This window comes from Pinus tabuliformis, chromosome 4_2, assembly GCF_031772625.1.
Source record: "Pinus tabuliformis cultivar Carrire ecotype Pingquan chromosome 4_2, CPIR1, whole genome shotgun sequence".
In the NCBI taxonomy this organism is placed as follows: Eukaryota; Viridiplantae; Streptophyta; class Pinopsida; order Pinales; family Pinaceae; genus Pinus; species Pinus tabuliformis.
Window position 1 is genome coordinate 922,774,982 of NC_142304.1, and position 20,967 is coordinate 922,795,948.

At 33.9% G+C, this 20,967-nt stretch overlaps 1 protein-coding gene across 5 annotated transcripts in view; it reads right to left on the bottom strand.

The window, feature by feature from the left end:
* Window positions 1-20,547, bottom strand: part of LOC149172703 (25S rRNA (uridine-N(3))-methyltransferase-like) — a 63,826-nt gene extending 43,279 nt beyond the window's left edge. For 4 of the 5 annotated variants that reach the window (XM_089427790.1, XM_089427789.1, XM_089427791.1 and 1 more), the window contains exon 1: window positions 20,243-20,547. The gene's annotated coding sequence lies outside the window, so the exon portion shown is untranslated. The remainder of the gene's footprint in view (window positions 1-20,242) is intronic. The other variant, XM_089427787.1, reaches the window with a different exon arrangement.
* Between the last annotated feature and the right edge of the window lie 420 nt (window positions 20,548-20,967).

Genomic DNA, 20,967 nt, shown 5'->3' on the forward strand with positions numbered 1-20,967 from the left:
GGTCTTGTGGCCTTACTTGGCCTCTAAGCCTCTTGAATCTCTCTCCTTATCTCTATCACACTTCTACATATCAATACATGTTTTTTGGTTACACAATTATACAAAGGATCTTGAACTAAATTCATTTTTAGATCCACAATTTCCTCAACAAACTAACTATTATATCTCCTAGAATTATTTTCCCCAATATATATAACTGACCCTATGATCTCTCTATCTCTCTCAAATATTCTCGACACTTCTCCCATTTACAATATTCATCACTTATATACATTTTCTCATGAATACATAGGAAAACACAATAACATAATTAATTATGGAATCAACACCCTTCGTAAATTAAAGATCTCTATTTCCAGTCAAAATGTATTTTGATTTGGAGCTAAGATGCTCATGCATCAAATACTCAACAATATTTCTAACCCAACTACTTTTCACCATGATTGCATCCACGTCATTTTGAATCATACACAAGCTAGTTCAAAATGAAGATGTATGTTTAGAACCCAACCAACCATCAAAATGCTCGTTTAGCCTTATGCAAACCATTATCGTTTACATTTTTGAATTGAGAAATGAAGTGTTTCCACAAAAATCCTTGTATTGAGAATCAACACCATGGGTAAGCGAGGGGTGGTAAGGAAAGACCCCATAAGAATTGATATGTTGGAAGGGTTTCCAAAGTTCAATGCATGTTGACCTATTTTTCGAGCAATTGGTTGGTACCCCCTTTTCCAAAAAAATCAACGATACAACGATTGGGTAACTTGATATTTTAGAGAGGGTTTATCAAGATGAAATACTCTTTGCAATTAATCTCAGTTGACTAGAATTTACTAGAATTTAGTTAATTGAATGATCTAGTAAAGAAACATGACTAGGGATGAATCTCAACAAGTATGGTTCAGAACGAATAAAAGAGGAAGAGAAGTCAATGATCAAGTTGATATGTCAATAGTTAAGCTAGAAGATCAGTTACCTGAGTCAAAGTGGATGGGAGGTCCAGTAGTTGATGGATGTTGATAGTTGACTAAAGCAGTTGAAGGAATTGCAATTGGGAACATGCATATAATTGACTTAGAATGGTGGTAAAAAGTGAATTGGTTATAGTTAGAAAATTATTATGAATCTGTAGATTCCTAAGATCTTATCCAATGATATTCAACTACTTGTATCGATTCAAGATGTTTTGAATTAGGGTTTTTGTATGCCTATAAATAAAGCATGATGTAAGACTAATGAGAGATGTTGAAAGCTAAAATATGCTGAAAGATGAGAGATGTAATATGAATGTATTATTCATAGTAGAAGACTAAGGTCAACATTCATTGTAAACTAGTTGTAATATTCAGTTAAGAATATAATAATGGTGGAGCTCAAAGGTTAGTTGGTTTTCTTGATTAAGGTTTTCGAGGGAGAAATGTTTTTGTGCATTGTAATTATTTATGTTGTTTCATTGATTATTTTCTTATCTTTAATTTCTCTCGTGATCATTAAAGTTTTATGTTAATTGATATTCTACTGGACATTTTGTATATGAAGTGTAGATCAAGTACGTTAAGCCCAACATCTAGTACGAGAGCTCATTTGATTGCAGAGGATTGCCTCTACTATCAAATGTTGAGGATGTTTAATTTGCATTTGTTCAAGAATGTCATTCTTGATTAGATCTTAAATAAGGTTGGTTGAGTGGGATTCTTTATACAAAACTTTTGTTAAAGAAGGATAGATGAAAACACAAGAATTGAGATTGAGAAGTTCAACGAATAGGTTTTTAAGCTTTGGAAGCTTAAAATGGAGATCTCCTTATAGATCGAGAACATTGAATCAAAGTGCATAGAAGAACACCTCTCATTGGAATATCGATGAAGGATTGGGTGAAACTTGAAAGAAAAGTTAGGATTATGATTCAACACTGTCTTGTATATTTGGTATTGCTAAATATCTTGGGAGAAGACACTACCAAGAACTTGTGTGATATGTCAAGAAACTCATGCTAGTCAAAATCATTGGTTAATAAGTTGTTCCTTTGGAGGAAAAAATATCTTTTGAGGATAAGCAAGGGTGATTCAATCATAGAACACCTTCATACATTTAACATTATGATATATCAATTATTTAATGTAGATATCTCCATTGCAAAATAAAAAATGTGTATCAATCTATTGAAGGTTTTAACCCCATACAAAAATTACCTACATACAAATTCTAAAAACAAAAAATAAACAATATCGAGAGCATAAAACATAAAATAGATATACACAGATATTTTCTCATGGATCCCAAAACTGGGACTACTGGATTGACTTTTCATTATATTACCTTCAACGTTACAATACATATATATACATGTCGAAGTATCCATAAACCCCAATTCATTAACCCTGGATTATAACATAACCGTAGTTCCCTTAAATGGATCTACAAAATACCATGGACAAAAATCCATCATGCCCAAAACCATGTGTGAAATACATGCAAAAAACCATAGGTAGGTCCGCCCACCTAATATATCTCCCCCTTTGTGAGCCCCCCCGCGCATGGGATGGTTGTGGAAAGAATATAACACACACCCAACATTATCCCACTTGTTGTTTTCTTTCCACAGGGGGCCATAGGAGAGCTTATTCATTGGTCCAGTTGTGCAACTCCCATTGTTTCTCTACACAAGAGAGCTTAGTGTTCACATACTTTGTCAATGCATCTGTAGTATTCTTCAAAGTGTTCACCTTTACCAACAACACCTTTTTATCCTCAGCCATATCCATCACAAAGTGATACTGAACATCAATGTGATTTGTCTTTGAATGATAAGTAGGGTTCTTTGCTAAGAAAATTGCACTTTCGCTGTCACAATATATCCTTATATCTTGTTTTACTAACCCGATACTTGAACACAATATCTGCAACCAAACTTCTTCCTTATTGCATGAGTGACTGCCATGTATTTTGCCTATGTAGTTGAAAGTGCCACTACAAACTATCTCTTACTCATCCAACTAACTGCACATCCAAATATGTTAAAATCATAACCACTTGTAGATCTTCTTTTATCTAGATCTCTGGCCTAGTCTGCATCGACAAAGCCATGGATGTCCAAAACTTTGTCTAATCTTGGTCTTCCTTGGTATCACAAAACATAATCACTAGTGCCACGCAAATAACTAAAAACTCGCTTCACTGTTGTCTAATACTCCTTCCTTGGCTTTGACATAAACCTACTCAATACTCCCACTACATGTGCAATGTCTGGTATAGTACAGACCATTGCATACATCAAGCTACTGACTGCACTTGCATATGGAACACATGACATGTCCTCTTCCTCTTCTTGTGTCTTGGGACACTATTCAGCAAATAACGTTACACGTACATGAATAGGAACATTCACCATTTTACTATCCTTCATATTAAACCTCTACAATATTGTCTCGACATACTTCCTCTGGTCTAACTAGAGCTTCCTCTTTGCTTGATCTCATTTAATTTCCATGCCCAAAATATAGTTTGTAGAACCAAGATCGTTCATGTCAAATTTGAAGGACAATTGCATCTTCAAATCCTGGATAATTTCTTTGTCATTTCCAACCAGCAACATATCATCCACATACAAGACCAAATAAATAACACGATCATCAATTAATTTAAAATACACACAGTGATATTCTTTGTTTCTGCTGAAGCCAAGTCCCTGTATATATGTATCAAATATTTTATACCACATCCTTGGTGACTATTTTAACCCATACAAAGATTTTTTAACTTGCATACCAATTCTTTCTTACCCTTCACCGCAAAGCCTTTAGGTTGCTTCATTTAGATCTCTTTGTTTAGATCCCCGTGAAGAAATGTTGTCTTCACATCCATCTGCTCTACCTCAAAATCAAAAGCAACAACAACAGATAAAAGTAATCTAATAGAAGCTACCTTGGCAACAAGAGAAAAAATATCACCAAGATCAATTCCCGACACCAGGAATAACGTTTTTCTACCAACCAAGATTTGTATTTTTCCACCTTTATTTTTTCATTCATCTTCTTCTTAAATACCCATTTGTTTCCAATGGGTTTCCTCCTAACCGACAACTCCACCAGATCCCAAGCCTCATTTTGTTGCAAAGATTCCATTTCATCAACCATGGCCTCTTTCTAGAGTTTTCCATCCTCTGAATCTACTCCTTCCCTCACAGTTTTGGGATCATCGTCAGTAATAGATAAAGAAATATTTGAACTGAAAGAAAATGGACTATACCTTTCTGTCAACCTTCTTTCTCGAACTGATCTTCTCACAACTAGAGTTTGTGGTTCCTCATCTTCTTATTCCTCTTCTATTGTAGAGTCTGATTCTTTCTCCTTTAGGTCAAACTCTATCTTTTCAGGTTCCTTTGGTAGGACTTCATGTTTAATAACATCTTTAACCTCTCTAAACACCACATCACGGTTGTACACAACCTTCCTTGTTTCTGGCTTCCAAAGCTTATAACCTTTTAAACCATCCTTATATCCAATAAAGATGAACCTTTCAGATTTACTATCCAACTTGGTTCTTTTCTCCTTTGGAACATGCACATATGCATCACATCCAAATACCCTCAGATGTGAAAGAGAGGGTTTCTTACCAGTCCATACCTCTTGTGGAGTCTTATGCTCCAACATTGATGAAGGTAATCTATTGACCAGGTAACATGCAGTCTCCACCACCTATGCCTATAATTCATGTCCTAACCCAACACCACTGAGCATGCTTCTTGCCATTTCCATCAATGTCATGTTCATTCTTTCCGCAACTCCATTTTGTTGAGGTGTGTATGGAGTAGTATTCTGTTGTGCTATACCAGACTTCTTACAAAACTCTTCAAATTCCTTCTTGCAAAACTCTCCATCATTATCTGTCCTCAACACCTTTATCTTCTTCTCAGTCTGGTTTTCTACTATAACTTTAAATTCTTTAGACCTGCCAAAGAATTCATATTTCTTCCTGAGGAAATATATCCATGTATTCCTTGAGAAGTCATCTATAAATGATACATAGTACACATACTTACCCGGTGATGGAATCGACACAGGTTCAAACACATCACTATGCATAAGCTCTAATATATGTTTCACCCTCTTAGCACCAGAGGGGAAACTCACCCGATTTTGCTTTCCATATACAAAATTTTCTCATAAATCAAAATCCAAAGAGAAATTAGACATACCTTATACCATACCATTACCATGAAGTATTCAAAGCCTCTTCTCACTACAACAAAACAAGCAATTTGCGCTAGATTTAGCACCAGATTCTAGTGCATTTTTTTCTCAATTGGGATGAGCAACCTGGCGCTAAATCCGGCTCTATTGTACAATTTTTAAAGCGTCCTTTTTTGCACCAAATTTTGCATCTTTTTTACGCCAAATTTTCCATCATTTTCTGCATCATATTTTGCACCAAGATTTTCATTTGGTTTTACAACAGGTTTTGCTTCTAGTTTTGTGCCTTTTTTGCATCTATTTTTGCATCATTTTTTGCTTCCTCTTTTGTGGAATTCTTTACTTCTATTTTTGTGTCATAATTTGCATCGATTTTTACACCATCTTTGACATCTTATTTAGCGCCTCTTTTTACATCCAATTTGTGCCAATTTTTGCATCTGGTCTTATGCCATATTTTGCTTCTAATTTTGTACTTATTTTTACATCTATTTTTGTGCCAATTTTTGTGCCTTTTTTTACACCATCTTTTCCATCCAATTTTGCCCATATGTTGAATCTGATTTAGTGCCAAATTTCGCATGCATTTTTGCACCATTTTTTGCATCCACTTTTACATTTTATTTATCTCCCTTTTTTGCATCCTATTTTGCACCATATTTTGCATTTAATTTTGCATCATTTGTTGCATCCAATTTAGCATCATTTTTAACACCATTTCTTGCATCCAAATTTTCATCCTTTTGAGCATCTAAATTTGCATCCTATGTTGAACCATATATTGCATCCACCTTTGCATCCCATTTTGTGTCTATTGTTACGTTCACTTTTGAGCCATTTTTTCGTCTACTTTTGCATTTGTTTTTGCACCAAGTTTTGAATGATTTGTTGCATCATTTTACATCCAATGTTGCATCTCAATTTGCATCCAAAACGAGCCATTTTTATGCCCATTTTTGCACCATTTTTTCTTCTTTTGTGTCCAATTTTGCACCATTTTTTATGTCCAAATTTGCATCCTTTTTGGTATCTAGTTTTTCATCCTTTTTGGCTTCCAAATTTGCATCCTCTTTTCTGCCACATTTTGTGTCCACATTTGCATTTCATTTTGCACCTAGATTTTAGTTGGAATTTTCATCTAGTTATGCATCATCTTTGACATCCTTGGTTTCACCATTTTTTAGTCCCATTTTGCATCTTGTTTTGTGTCTTTTCTTAAATCCTTTTTGCATCCTAATTTTACACCATTATTTGCATCCTCATTTTGGTGTCCATTTTTGCATCCTTGTTTGCACCCAATTTGGTATCCTTTCATATGCCCTATTTTGTTCCTTTCTTTGTGTCTAGTGTTGCACCCTTTTTTAATTTTACTTTAAAAACCTTTTTGTGTCATTGTTTGCATATTGTTTTGATGGCTAGTTTAACATCCAATTCTACTCCCAATTTTTCATCCATGGTTAAATCCACTTTTGGCTTCTTGTTTAGAGTTTTACTTTTATTTCCATTTATGACCACCTCTATGGGTTCATTTACTAAGTTCATTTACATAGTGAAATATATTAAATTTTCTAAATATCATTTTGCTGTAGGATTTAATGCATTGTTAGATGAAAACAAAACCCTCTCAGTTTATCTCAGAAACCTAGGACAAACCAATTAAGAGAAAGGTTGTTCTAAGGCTTAGGATTCTTAGTAGATCAAGATGTAGAGTATAGATTAAGAAAAAGAGAATGAATTCTTGTGAGTCCTCGCATGCAGGTCTTCTTGGAGTTTTTCGTATAGCCAAGAAGCGCTCCTAGCTAGCTCCAAAGCTTGGTCCTACACATAAGAGAGAGAATAAAGCAACCTTCACAACATAATATCTTAATAATCAAAACTATAAAAAACATATAAATATTATTGAATAAATAAATATAAACCAAAAACCCATGCATACATTAGTTAAATAGAAGAAGTAAAGAATGAATAGAAACATATGGAAGGAAGAACAACTGATCTATATGAATAAAGGAGTTGGAGGAAAGTTACAACAATCAGATATCGTTGCAACATCACCTCCCCCAACTCATAGCTCCAAAACTCTCCCTCTCAAGACAGATCTCAAGAGCGTGACAATACAAATTTCCCATCATTTTTTCAATGGCCAAGCCTCTAATATATAGGAAAGTGGAGGCTATGAAGATTTCCAAAATTACTCATTAGTTCAATTTGGGAAAAATATTTTGGGTGAATAATGTTTCCTCATATAAAAAAGGAATTTTCCACTTTTTAGATGCTTTTGTGCTTAGGAAAAAGCTTCCCCATGCTTTATGGCTCTTTCCCACTTTTGTATGCTTTTATTTTTTAGGAAAAAGCTAAAGATGAGGATAAAGAGATTACATTCCACCATATGTTTCCGAAAGTGACCAAGAATGTCAAATTCAAATTCTAGTTTGCTTATGTTTTAGTTTTTTTTAAATATATATTTAGTTTTAGTATTTTTTTTTTCTAGAAAAATATATTTAGTTTTTGGTATATTTTTCTATAAGAAAAATTATATTTTGTTTTTATAAAAATGGATTTTAAACATTCCATTCATGCTAAATTTGTGATTTTATGATAGTAGTTTAAATTATATATACTAAAGTAACTTAATGTCATGTGTCGTGTTGCTGAGATGGGTGTTATACATCTCTTTCTTGCTAAGTTATAGAATGTGCTTGGGTTTTCTTAATGCAATAAAACTAATTATGTTCTTCATGATATCTTGAAATGTTCATCTTGAACCAGGCTAATAAAACAATAAAGTTAAAATAGGTTTTCCTTTGTCCTTTATAGATCTTTGTCCCCATTAATCTTGGTCTTAATAGATTAATTGTCTTGTGGTGGCCTTGAGTGGTCACTTCCATTAGTTGCATGCTTTGTAGTTTTCAGTTAGTGACATTTTTTAGGCTTGATAATATGTTATTTAATTTATCAAAATGTGTTATTGTCCATATTATTGTTAAATATTAATATTAAATATGCTGATTTTTAAGCATGTTTTAGCAAAACTTTCCCAAAATGTTTATAGATTGTATTTTATAATGCAATGACTCTTTGCTTGATGAAATTGTTTTTGATATTTTTTTTAATGATTCATTGATTGATGAAATTGTTATGGATAATTTTTTTAGTATATTAAATTATATGTGATAAAGTCAAAAATCACCTCTTTTTTAGATTTTCATTGATCAATTTCCCTTAATGCCATCAAGTTCACCATTTGGTCCCAGGTTAAGGAAATATAGGAGTCATGAAGTGGAATTGTCCAAGCACTTAAATCTTGAGTCATGTTTCTTTTTAGTCACTTTATACTTTCTTTCTATGTAAATTTTTGATGAAAATAGTCTTGGAACATGAGGGGCGTCAATAGTAAGCGAAAACAAACTCCTAAAAGAAAAATGGTATGCAAAGCACCCATAAATAATGTTGATATAAGAAGCAAAAATATTAAGTGAGGTTCAACCTCATATAATTAGAAAATGGGGGAGGAATTTCCAAGTAGTAGTGATTGATGCTTAGAGATACTTGGGTGGAATGGTTATTATTTGAAATGATTAATACATCAAGGTTACCAATATGTTTACCTCTTTTCGCATTATGACAATACAATTTTAGTTAATTGATATTGAGGACTACTACCATGTATCCAATGTATATGACTCCAATATCGCAAATGGAAAACCTCTATTTCTCAATTCTATTTTTAGCACAAGTAATTTATACTCCCCATCTCCATGGATTGTTGGGAGTGACTTCAATATTATAAGTGTCTCGAGGAAAAGAAAGAATGAATCGAAATGTTTAACAAGATATTTTGTAAGCTATACCATTAAAGCCACAAAGTAGTCTCCATTAAAGTTGTCAAGAAATGAGTCTCCAACCCACACATGTGGATCAATGAGATGTAATACATGTGTGTGTGGTTACGAACTCAATACACCTCTATAATAACTCCACAAACTTATGTATTTCACTCTGTCACATAAATTGACAGTAGTGTGACATAAGTAAACCAAGAGTAGACATGAAAACCTTAGGAAACAAACATTCCTTAGATCCTCAATTAGGTGCTTAAATGATGAAGTGAAAATGCAAGGAGAAAAGAAGAATTCATGATTTAACCATCACATACATGTGATCAAGTGTGACTAGGAGTGTATATATTCATATATTTTCCAAAGAGGGAGTGAATACATGAGTTACCATTTATTGGCCCTTATTTTTCTTTCTTTTTCATTTTCTTATATATAGGACTTAGGGAATAAGGTTTTCATAAGTTTGGCACAACTCATAGATATAAGATTTACATGAATTTTCACTTCAACCTTAGAGTTTAGACTTAGATAAATCAATATAGTGTATGTTTAATGATTTTGGCTTTCACTTTTTTATTGTATTTCATCACAAATACAAAAGGGGAAATATTTTGCCACACATCTATGAATGCTTAATCATAAAGTTGTCATGTGATGAAAACAAATTAATGATGTTATTCTCTACGAAAATGATGGGTATTCTTGAGAAAATCTTATGCTTGTGGATGTTTCCTCCCTGGTTGAGAGGGAGTGAGGGTAGACACCATGTTATCCATGTGTCCTGTACTATGGCTAGGATTAACAATCGTAAGCCTAGTAAAGGCACTAGTAGGGATAATGGTGGATTTGATAAACATTTGGGACCAATATTCTTTGAGAATTTGGACATTGACTAGGACTAATCGCCATAAGTCAAGTACATTAATCCAAGATAAGAATAGTCATGAGGATTGACATTTTTTGGTGTCAAATATTATGATAGTGGATTAGGAAATGATCATGTGAGGACATACCTGGTAAACATCTTGGTGGGGTAAGTGCCTTGAAAGGCAGTGGTGTCCAAATTTATGCCTCCCAACATTGTGCTCTGATCTAATGGAGAGATAAACTTGTTAGTCAAGGCCTTACTATTTTGAAAATTTTGGCTATGATGATGTAAATCATCATTTATTCTTATCAATCTAGATCCCTTCTTATATGAATATTTCAACTTGAGAGTACTTTTTTTTCTCATTATGAGTACCTCGCTAGTTTAGAGGGAGGGTCATCATCTTCATTATTGCCATCATCACCACCATCAATGTGATCATTATTTTCATCATTTCATTATCATCATAATCACCATTCATGTCTTCTTCATGATCATCATCATCATCATGATTTTGTATATTGTCGTCAATTGTTCATAATTATAGGTATCATAAGAAATATCACCAACCTTAGGACACATGATATATGAAATAAAAATAACCACTTTATTTTTTAGAAATGATTGATGATCATCAACATCACTACCATTATCATCGTCATTATAATTGTCATCATCCCCATCATCATAACTAATATAAGTTTTATCATAATTTTTGTCATCTTCATCATGAACATCATAATCATCATTCATTCCATTATTGTTCTTGATTATGACCAAGATGAAAATAATGATAATGATGATCAGATGATGATGACTTGGAAGATGACGCCAAAGATAATTATTATGATTTTTACCATGATAACATTTAAAAATTGGGAGGAATGGCCAAGGTCATTAGCATCATCATCATTGTCATTGTAACTCCCATCGTCTTTATCATCATTGTCATTATCATAACGATCACAATTCATGTCATCGTCATCATCTTCATTATCATCATCGTTATAATTATTGACATTGTCATCAGTTGTTCATAATTTTCAATGTCATAAGAAATATAATCAATGCAAAAGATATGATGTGTGTTGGAAAATGGATGCAAAAGTAAAAAAAAAATGGGGGTAAAAATAGACGTAAATTTGGATGAAGAGTGGACACAACATAAGTAGATGCAGAACAAGACAGAAAAATTGAACAAAAGTGGATGAAAAAGTAGATGCAATAGTTCATACAAACTTGAACACAAAATAGGACTCAAACATGGATGAAAAAGTGGAAGAAAACATGGGCACAATAGTAGGCATAAAACTTAGAATGAATTGTGGTGAAACAAATGTGGATACTCCAATGAATGTAAAAAAAAAGGGACACAAACTTGAATGCAAAAAGGAGGAAAACTTGGATGAAAAAAGGGATGTAAACATGGGCCAAACATGGGTGACATAGTGAACACAAAATTAGTTACGAAACTAGACAAATCAAAAGTGGATGTAAAAGTAAATTCGAAATGGGATGAAAAAAACATAAACAATATTTGATGCAAACTTGGACACAAAAGAGGATGCAAATATGGATGCAATAGTGGAAGAAAATGTGGGTTGCAATGATAGGCATAAGATATGGCACAAATAATAGCACAAAAAAGGTGGTTGTAATAATAGACATAAAAAAATATGCAAACTTAGATGCAAGACAAGATGCTATAAGGGATGTAAAAGTGGATGCAAACACGGGTGCAACATGAGAAACAAAATTGGATGCAAAATATGGATGAAATGGAAGTACATGCAAAAGAAAATACAAAATGAGATGCAAAACCCAACACAAAAGTGGATGCAAAAATAGATGAAATATTTTATGCAAAAGAGGATGTGAAGATGGATGCAAAATTGGAAGCAAACGTGGGTACAACAGTATGTGCAAAACATGGAACAAATTTTGTCACAACAAAAGTAGATGTAATGATAGATGCAAAAAAAGAAGCAAATGAAGATGAAAAATAGGATGCAAAAAGGGATGTAAAAGTGGGTGTAAACATGGGTGCAACAATGGATGTAAAATATCTTTTGCAACTTATTTGAAAGAGCAATTTTGTCCCAACAATTAGACTTGTAGCATAAAGAACATGGTTAATACATATGATTCGACCAAAAACTAGTTACTACCAAAATTCAACCAAAAAAAATATTACTGCATAAAAATAGAATTAAAAAAAAAATAAAAATTCCCAAATTAAAAATAAATAAATGATAAACTTTTTTTTACCAAAATTTAGTGATTTTTTTAGTGCTAATATTAACATCACCATTACAACAAGATATTTTTTTAGTGCTAATACTGCCATTACAACAAGTTATAAGAGGGATATAACGCAAAAAGTTTAATAATAATATGTATGTAGAAGATGGTCTTCAGACTGGTGAATTCATGATAATCAATGGGACTACAGTCAAAATAATTGGATGTTATTTACTTTTTTACATAGATTGTCAAAATAATTGCATAAATCGATTTTTTTTAACCAAAATTTAACAAAAACTTTGCTAGTCCTAACATTAGAACCACCATTACAACAAGATATCTTTCTAGTGTTGACAACACCATTATAGTAAGATACCTCAAGAGAGACAGAAAATTTAAAAAGTATGATAGTAATATGTATCCAGAAGATGGTAGTGAAACTAGTAATTGTTCATTCTCATTATCATAATCATTGTCATCATCATCACCATCATACTTGTCATCGTTATTGCCATCATTACATTATCATCATAATCACCATTCATGCCATCATCATCAGCTCCATCATCATCATCATTATGGACATTGTTTGCAATTGTTTATAATTATAGACGTTGTAAGAAATATCATCAACCAAAAAAATGTGATCAGTGCTAGAAAAGGGTTGTTTAGGACACATTGATATACGTAAGAGAAATAACAACTCTATTTTTGAGAGATGATCGATGATCATCATCATCACCACCATTATCATCGTCATTATCATTTTTATCATCCCCATCATCATCATTAATGTAATTTCTATCAACATTGTTGTAATCATCATCATCATTCATGCCATTATTGTTTTTGATGATGACCTAGATGAAAATGATGATGATGACACCAAAGATAATGCTTATGATTATGACAATGACAACATCTAAAATTGGGAAGATTCGCCAAGGTCATTAGCGTCGTCATCATCATAATCATTACCATCATCATCATTAATGTCATTGTAACCACTATCGTCTTTATCATCATAATCACAATTCATGTCATCGCCATCATCTTCATTTTCATCATTGTCAATATTATTGACATTGTCATCAATTGTTCATAATTGTCAATGCCATAAGGAATATCATCAATGCAGAAAATATGATGAGTGTTGGAAAAGGGATGCAAAAGCGAACATAGAAATGGGGGCAACAATAGAAGTAAAATTGGATGAAAAGTGGATACAACATAATTCGATGCACAACAACATGAAAAACCTAACATCAAAAGTGGATGCAAAAGTAGATGCAGTTGTCAATGCAAACTTGGATGCAAACATGAAGGCAAAAGTGGAAGCAAACATGGGTCCAATGATAGGTGTAAAACTTGGCACAAACTGTGGTGAAACAAATGTGGATGCAACAACGGACACAAAAGTAGATGCAAAAATGGATGAAACAAAAGTGGATACAATAGGGGATGCAAAAACATACACAATATCTGATGCAAACTTGAACACAAAAGAGGATGCAAATGTGGATGCAAACGTGGAAGCAAATGTGGTTGCAATGGTAGGCGCAAGATATGGTGCAACAAAAGTGGATGTAACAATAGAAAAAAAAGATGCAAAAATGGATGTAAAAGTGGAAGCAAACATTGATGCAACAGGCAAAAAAAAATTGGATGAAAAAAATGGATACAATGGAAGTAGATGCAAAAGTAGATACAAAACGAGATGCAAAACCCAATGCATAAACCTGACACAAAAGTGGATGCAAAAATAGATGCAATATTTGATGCAAAAGAGGATGTGAACATGGATGCAAAATTGGAAGCAAACGTGGATACAATAGTGAGTGCAAAACATGGTGCAAATTATGGCATAACAAAAGTGGATGTAATGATAGATGAAAAAAAAGAATCAAAATATGATGCGAATGAAGATGTAAAAAGGGATGCAAAAAGTGAAATTTAAAATGGGTGTAACAGTGGATGCAAAATTGTATGCAAAAGTGGATGCAATAGAAGTCGATGCAAAAGTAGATGCAAAACGAGACACAAAACCCGATGCAAATCCTGGTCCAAAATTGGATACAAAAAGGGATGCAAAAATAGATGTAGTAGTTGATGAAAACCTAGATGCAAATGAGGATGCAAACGTGGATGCAAAATTATAATCAAAAGTGAGTGCAAAAGGAGGTGTCAAACTAGGCGCCAATTGTGGCACAAAAATATTAGATGCAATAGTGGGTACAATAATAGATGCAAAAGAGGATGTAAATATGGATGCCAAACAAGATGGAAAAGTGGATGCAACAAAAGTAGATGCAAAATTATATGCAAAACTAGACACAAAACTCGATGTAAAACGTGGCGCAAAAGTGATGCACAAATGGATGAAAAAATGGATGCAAAAAATGATTTAAAAAAGGATGCAAAAGTCGATGCAAAAGTTGATGCAAGTGTAGGTGCAAAAAGTGGATGCAAATGAGGATGCAAAATTATGTCAAACAAAAATAGATGCCAAAATTGATGCAAAACCTGGAACAAAACCTAGTGCAAAGGATGACACAAAACTTGGCATAAAATTTGGTGCAAAACGTGGTGCAAAACCTATTGCAATACCTGGTGCTAAACTTGGTGTAAGATTTGGTGCAAAACTTGATGCAAATTTTTTGTCAAGTTTTGCACCATATTTGATAAATGGATGCAAATAGCACCAAAAATGGGCTCTAGATGCAAAAAAAGAAGTAAAAAGGGATACTAATCGTTGGTTTTGTTGTAGTGTCTCTCCAATATGTCCAGGCCCTTGATGCCATAGCATGGTCTTTTCTCCAAAGACCACTAGATTTTCTGCTCCACTTTCAGGAACCACAAAACTGTTGCACCCATTAATAATAATGCTACCCTGAAGCTTGTACAAAGTTCCAATCCGAACTCCCTGCATCAATACCAGTGCTCCCCGAACCATCTTGCAGGTATCTTTATCGAACACTATTTTTACACCTGCATCATCCAACTTGCTTACAGAGATCAGATTTATGGTCAATGCAGGAATATGCAGAACACCTAGAGGTGTTCTAATCCTTCCACATTGCAACTTCAACTTGACTTTTCCAAGACCAACGATTCTATCATTCCTTTCATCTCCTAAGAAGACATCACCACCATCATATTTCTCATACTCGCAAAACCACTCTCTATGGGGAGTGAAGTGAAAGGATGCACCCGAGTCAATCAACCATGCCTCATGATCTACATGTGTACTTGAAGAAGAATCCAAGTACACTTCCCCACCTTCATGAGGTAGTTTTCGCCTCTACAGAAGGAGCAACATCAGATCCCTTTCCTTTCTCAAGAGCTTTAGATTTACAGTCCCTTTGAAGTGCCCTTCCTTTCCGCATTTCCAACACACCTTTATAGGTTTTCCTAGAGATTTAGATCTCTCTCTAAATTTAGATAGCCCACTCGAGGACTTATTTTTATTTATGTTCTGGGACCATGCTTATAAAGACAACACATCACCATTATGGCCCTCCATATTTTTCTATCTCATCTCCTTTGACAACAAGAATGAGACTATTTCATCAAACTGCAAGGTAGTTGCATTGCTACCTATTGCAACAACCAAACTATCCCATGAATATGGTAGAGAACACAACAAACTGATGCACTTATCTTCATCTAAAATTTTAATATCAACAGATAATAACTGGCTTACCACAGTATTAAAGGCATTCAGATGCTCTACCACTGAGTCTCCATCTTTCATCCTCAGGTTATACAACTTTTTCCATAGGAACAATTTATTCACCAGAGACTTAGATTGGTACAAAGTCCCTATCTTGTTCCGCAAAGCCTTCGTTGAAGCTTCCCTTGATACATTCAACAATACTGAATCTGATACACATAATCGTATTGTGCTCTTTTCCTTTTGATCCAACTTCGCCCAGTCTTCAGCTAACATTATTGTTGATTTAGTACCCGAATCTACCACGATCCACTGATCTTTATCCACCAGCGGATCCTCCATCTTGAGTTTCCACAACTCAAAACTCTGACCATTAAATTTCTTGATCTATATCTTTCAAGTGCTCGCCATCTTCTTTCACCACAAGAATTGATCACGTAGATCTCCCATTGAAAAGGGTCTATCACAGGCTCGATCAAAACCCCTCAATAGCAAAGGCATCCCCTATCATCTATTGTGTTCTTTGTAGGACTCATGGGATATTTTAGTCATTGCTATCATGAGTAATATGACCACAATAACACTTGATGATGTTCTTCCATCTCTATTATGAGAGGAGATGAGGATAAGGAACACAAAAGGATCAATTAAACATGATTTATCAATGAGAGGTCAACTAGTGGATATAGGTAAAGGTAAATTCTCCAAAGGAAGATTAAGATAAAAAGAAATATCTAAGTCTCCTAGTAAGTTGACAAGAAGATGTTGCAAACGTGGTAAAGTTAGAAACTATAAAAGAGTTTGCAAGTCAAATATTGTTAAACAACGAAAAGGATTTGATGAGTAGTTGATGGAAATGATAACTTCTTTGGATGAAAGAGGAGATGTGTATTTATCTTCAACGAGCACACAATTAGATCATGAGGTATGGTTGATCGAATCAAGAGAATCATATCATGTGACACCCCACATGGAATATTTTTTTGAGTGTGAATATATCTACTCGGGGGAGCACTCATTAACCATAATAGTTGATCAAAGTCATGTTTGACTAGTGCTAAAGGACAACTAGAGTAGAACATTGTTGTGGGTACTACACATTCTAGGTTTGGAGAGAAACATAATATTTATTAGTTAAATGGGTGATGTACGTGTGCATATTGGCATTTGAGAAGGATTCATGGAAAATGGTACATGGAGTGATGGTATTGATAAGAGGTGTTTGGATTGGGAAATTATACAAGTTTTCATGGCATAGTGACCCAAGTTGATTTAGTAGTGGGGTTGTCCTATAAGTTGATGGGTCATCCTCTTATCTAGTCAATCAAACCATGTTGTAGCATCAAAAAATGGGACACATTGGAGAGAAAGGAATTCGAGCTACGCAAAGCAAAGGTATAGTCTAACATCTACCTAGTAACTCTCTAGAAGTTAATTTCTATGAACATTGTGTTTATGGGAAATATATTCATGTTAGATTTCCATAAGGCATTTTAAGGGAAAAAGGAATTTTGGAGTTAATTCATAGTGATATATTTGCGCTGATAGCAGTGGAGTCCCTAGGTGAGTCCATATATTATGTATGGAACTTCATTGATGATGTGTCTGGAATGACATGGTTATATTTCCTTAAGAATAAATCAAAGGTTTTTAAGATGTTTTGGGCATTCAAATGTCTTTTGAAGAAATAGACATATATAAAGGTGTTGAGAACTGATAAAGAGGTGAATTATGTGGGAAAGGGTTTGAGAAATTATGCAAATAGCGTGGGATAGTACACCATATAATTACTCCATATACTCATCAGCAGAATGGATTTGCAGAAAGAACGAATAGGAAATTAATGGAAATGTAGAGTATGCTCAACAATGTTGGATTGGCACAAAAGTTCTAGGGAGAGGAAGCTAATAGTGCATTTTACTTGGTGAATATGTATCCATCATCGACATTGGTTGAAAAACCCCCATATGGTGGGAAGAAGAGTTGATCCCTCTCCGTATTCTTTCCATATTATTTGAGTCATTGATCATACAACCTGAGTTTGATTTTATGATTTGCTAACAAGAACTATAGAAGTGGTTTGTGAATCCATCTAGACATGTTGCTTTTTATAGTTCTAGATTCCATATATCTCGAATGATTTCACTTTCAAATGTTTCATCAATGATCTTAAGGTTGTTTTCTTCAATAATGATTCATAGTATGCCCTAAGTCATGTTCAACCAAGGAGGATTTGACTAACTTGACCCTTTGTATATAGGTATGTGGAGTGATCATGAGCCACTTGGATGAAAATCAATTGATTTTTTGGCCATTCCTAGAAGTGATTTCTTAAGCATGATCTTAAATTTCCCTGGCTTTGGCTTTGACTTGCTTGCGGTAATGTTTTCCCTAGACTTAAACAAGAGACTTCCAGGTTTTATTCTCCAAGTATCTTCATCTTTTTGTGTGCTTCATGGACTTTATTTCCTATTACCCTCTCCTTGTTCAATAATTATTTTGTAATGCAATGTGTCTCCATTGATCTCTACAACTAACCCAACTAGGTTTGGAGTTTTTTGTGCTCTTTTCCTGAGGAGATGTAGAATTGGTTTACCTATTATTTGAGGTGAAGTTTTGAACTCTTGGAAGATTTTTTTACAATCCCTTAATAAAAGGATAACATTTTGTAAACAAAGTGTTTTTAAAGAAGTTTTGTCTAAGATTTATTGGCAAGTTAAAGGATTGCCAAAGGAAGGGAGATTATGTAGGCATGAATATAAGAGGATTAATCATCACCTCCCTTCTATATGTAGATGATATCATTTTATCAAGGAACACTTATGGCCTTTGAAAAGAAACCTAAATTTTCAGATGTAATTTGTTGGCTTCACCATTGGGGGATAGTAAAGGAGGTTGTGTTTGGAAATATTAATATCATTAAAAGTGCTATCACAATTAAATCTATTAGGAAAGTTACTCGAGGATCAAAAGGTGTTTCACTAGGCATGTGATGTCTTGGCTTCGTCATTGGGGGATAGTGGAGGATTTTTAAAAAGTGTTATGTTACTAAACCTATGAGAAAAGTTACTTGAGGATCAAAATGTGTTAGACTAGAGATGTGATTTCTTTGACTTCACCATTGGGGCATAGTGGAGGAGGTTTCTTTTGAAAGTATCATTGCTATCTTAACTAAAGCTAAAGAGAAAACTTGTATTGGTAATCATTTAGTACAAAGAAATCATTAACCCCAAGTTATATCTTTATATTGTTGATAGCTTAAAGAAAAAATAGTCTTTAAGGAAAACCTAAAACATATTGATAAGAAGGAATTTTTAAAATCTATGTAAGACTAATCAAGTAGAGAAGGAAAATCATTTCTCCATTTTTATTTTTATTTTTGGGGAGTGTTCATTTTTTTTTCTTCTAGGCAACATATTTTTGGGGAAGCCCTTAAACACCTCCCTAATTTCTAGGATGATGCCTAAGGTAAGTCCTAGATACTTGAGAACACAAAGCTACTCAACAATAGAGATCATAACTGCTAGAACAATATATTTGTTTTGAGTTTAACATATGGGAATATAACCTTGGTGGGCACTCTATCCCACCACCATTAAGACTAAACCCAATTAACAAGGACTATTTTTTTATTTTTTTTACACTTAGGAATGAAAGCATGGGAAATCTCAGAGTACTTCCTCACATTTCTTGGATGATAAACCAGTAAACCCCAAAGGGAATCTAAGAGAGTCCAACCAACTAGCAGCAATATCAAAGAAGAGAGTCAAACCCATGATCACCAACAACTAGCAGCAATATCAAAGAAGAGAGTCAAACCCATGATCATCAACAAGTACCAACAATATCATCAACACTACCAACAATATCAAAAAACTTCATATCTAACTCTAGACCACGTAAACTCACCCTTGGGGATTTACAAACACTAAAGCTACATAAACATTAATTTTAGCTTTTAAAAACCAAATTTAATAATAATAATAAAATGTTAAAACAATATAAACATTGTTTTAATTTTCAAAAACTAAACCCAATTAACCAGTATTGTGAAAAATACATAAAGATTAATTTTAATTTTCAGAATAATTATATTACACTAGATCTTCCTACCTTACTAACACATATAAATAAAAAATTACTTTTAAAACTTGCTCCTTAAAAGGAAATTCATTCCCCTAAATCCAGAAGTGAAATCAAGCCATACTAATTATATCTTTAAGCTGTAAGTGTTCTGAAAAAATCAGATCTGGGTGTATTATCCAAGGTAAAAGGCTGGCACATACAGTTTATGTTGCAGTGTTCAAGCCTTTTGTCTTGGAAAAACACACCATCAGATCAAACCCCACTCTGTTTCTCTAATTATAACGCTCACTGCAGACACCAAAAGAAACGAGGAAATAAAAAATGTAAAGCTGCTCACCTTGACTGTTTGCAAGCTTCTTCATTTTGCACTCTCTGCAGTGGATTTTGAAACCCAATGTTGTGATGATTCCAAATTCCCGATGAGAGCAGCAGCAATCAAAACTGTGAATTAATTCAACAACTGTGAGAGATACCCAACCTGCAGAAAACTGAACTACATAGATGCAATCAAACATTAATTTATTTTGGAAGGAAAGCTCCCACTGCTGCCCTTAGTTGTAACTTTGGCTTGCAGAGGAAGAAAAGGAGAATTTATTGGATGAAAGAATAATTAATTAGTTCACTTTTGGAAGGAAAGCTGCCACTGCGGGCAGTAGTGGTAACTTTGGCTTGCAGAGGAAGAAAAGGAGAATTTAAATGTTTTTCTAGATAATTGGTCTATTATTTTAATTCCTCCCAAATAACTTCCAACCTCAACTTCTCTTCTACAAACTCCCATACAATTTAAACTTGGAAAAATAAAAAATTAATCAATCTACATCTCGGGAATAGAACTGTATACGAAGACGAAGATGACCGGCCTGGCCGATCAACGAAATTCATAAACGATACCTCTGCTCGCCTTTTGCTAAATCGAAGAGACGCAGTTCACTAAAGCGAGAGCGATGGCATTCATACGGAAGTGGAATATGATGTACGTGACTTCCTTTTTAAAGGTGATTATTAAGAGAATATATTTATGAGGAATAAATGTTTTTTTGCTACAGCCATAGGTTTGGGTGG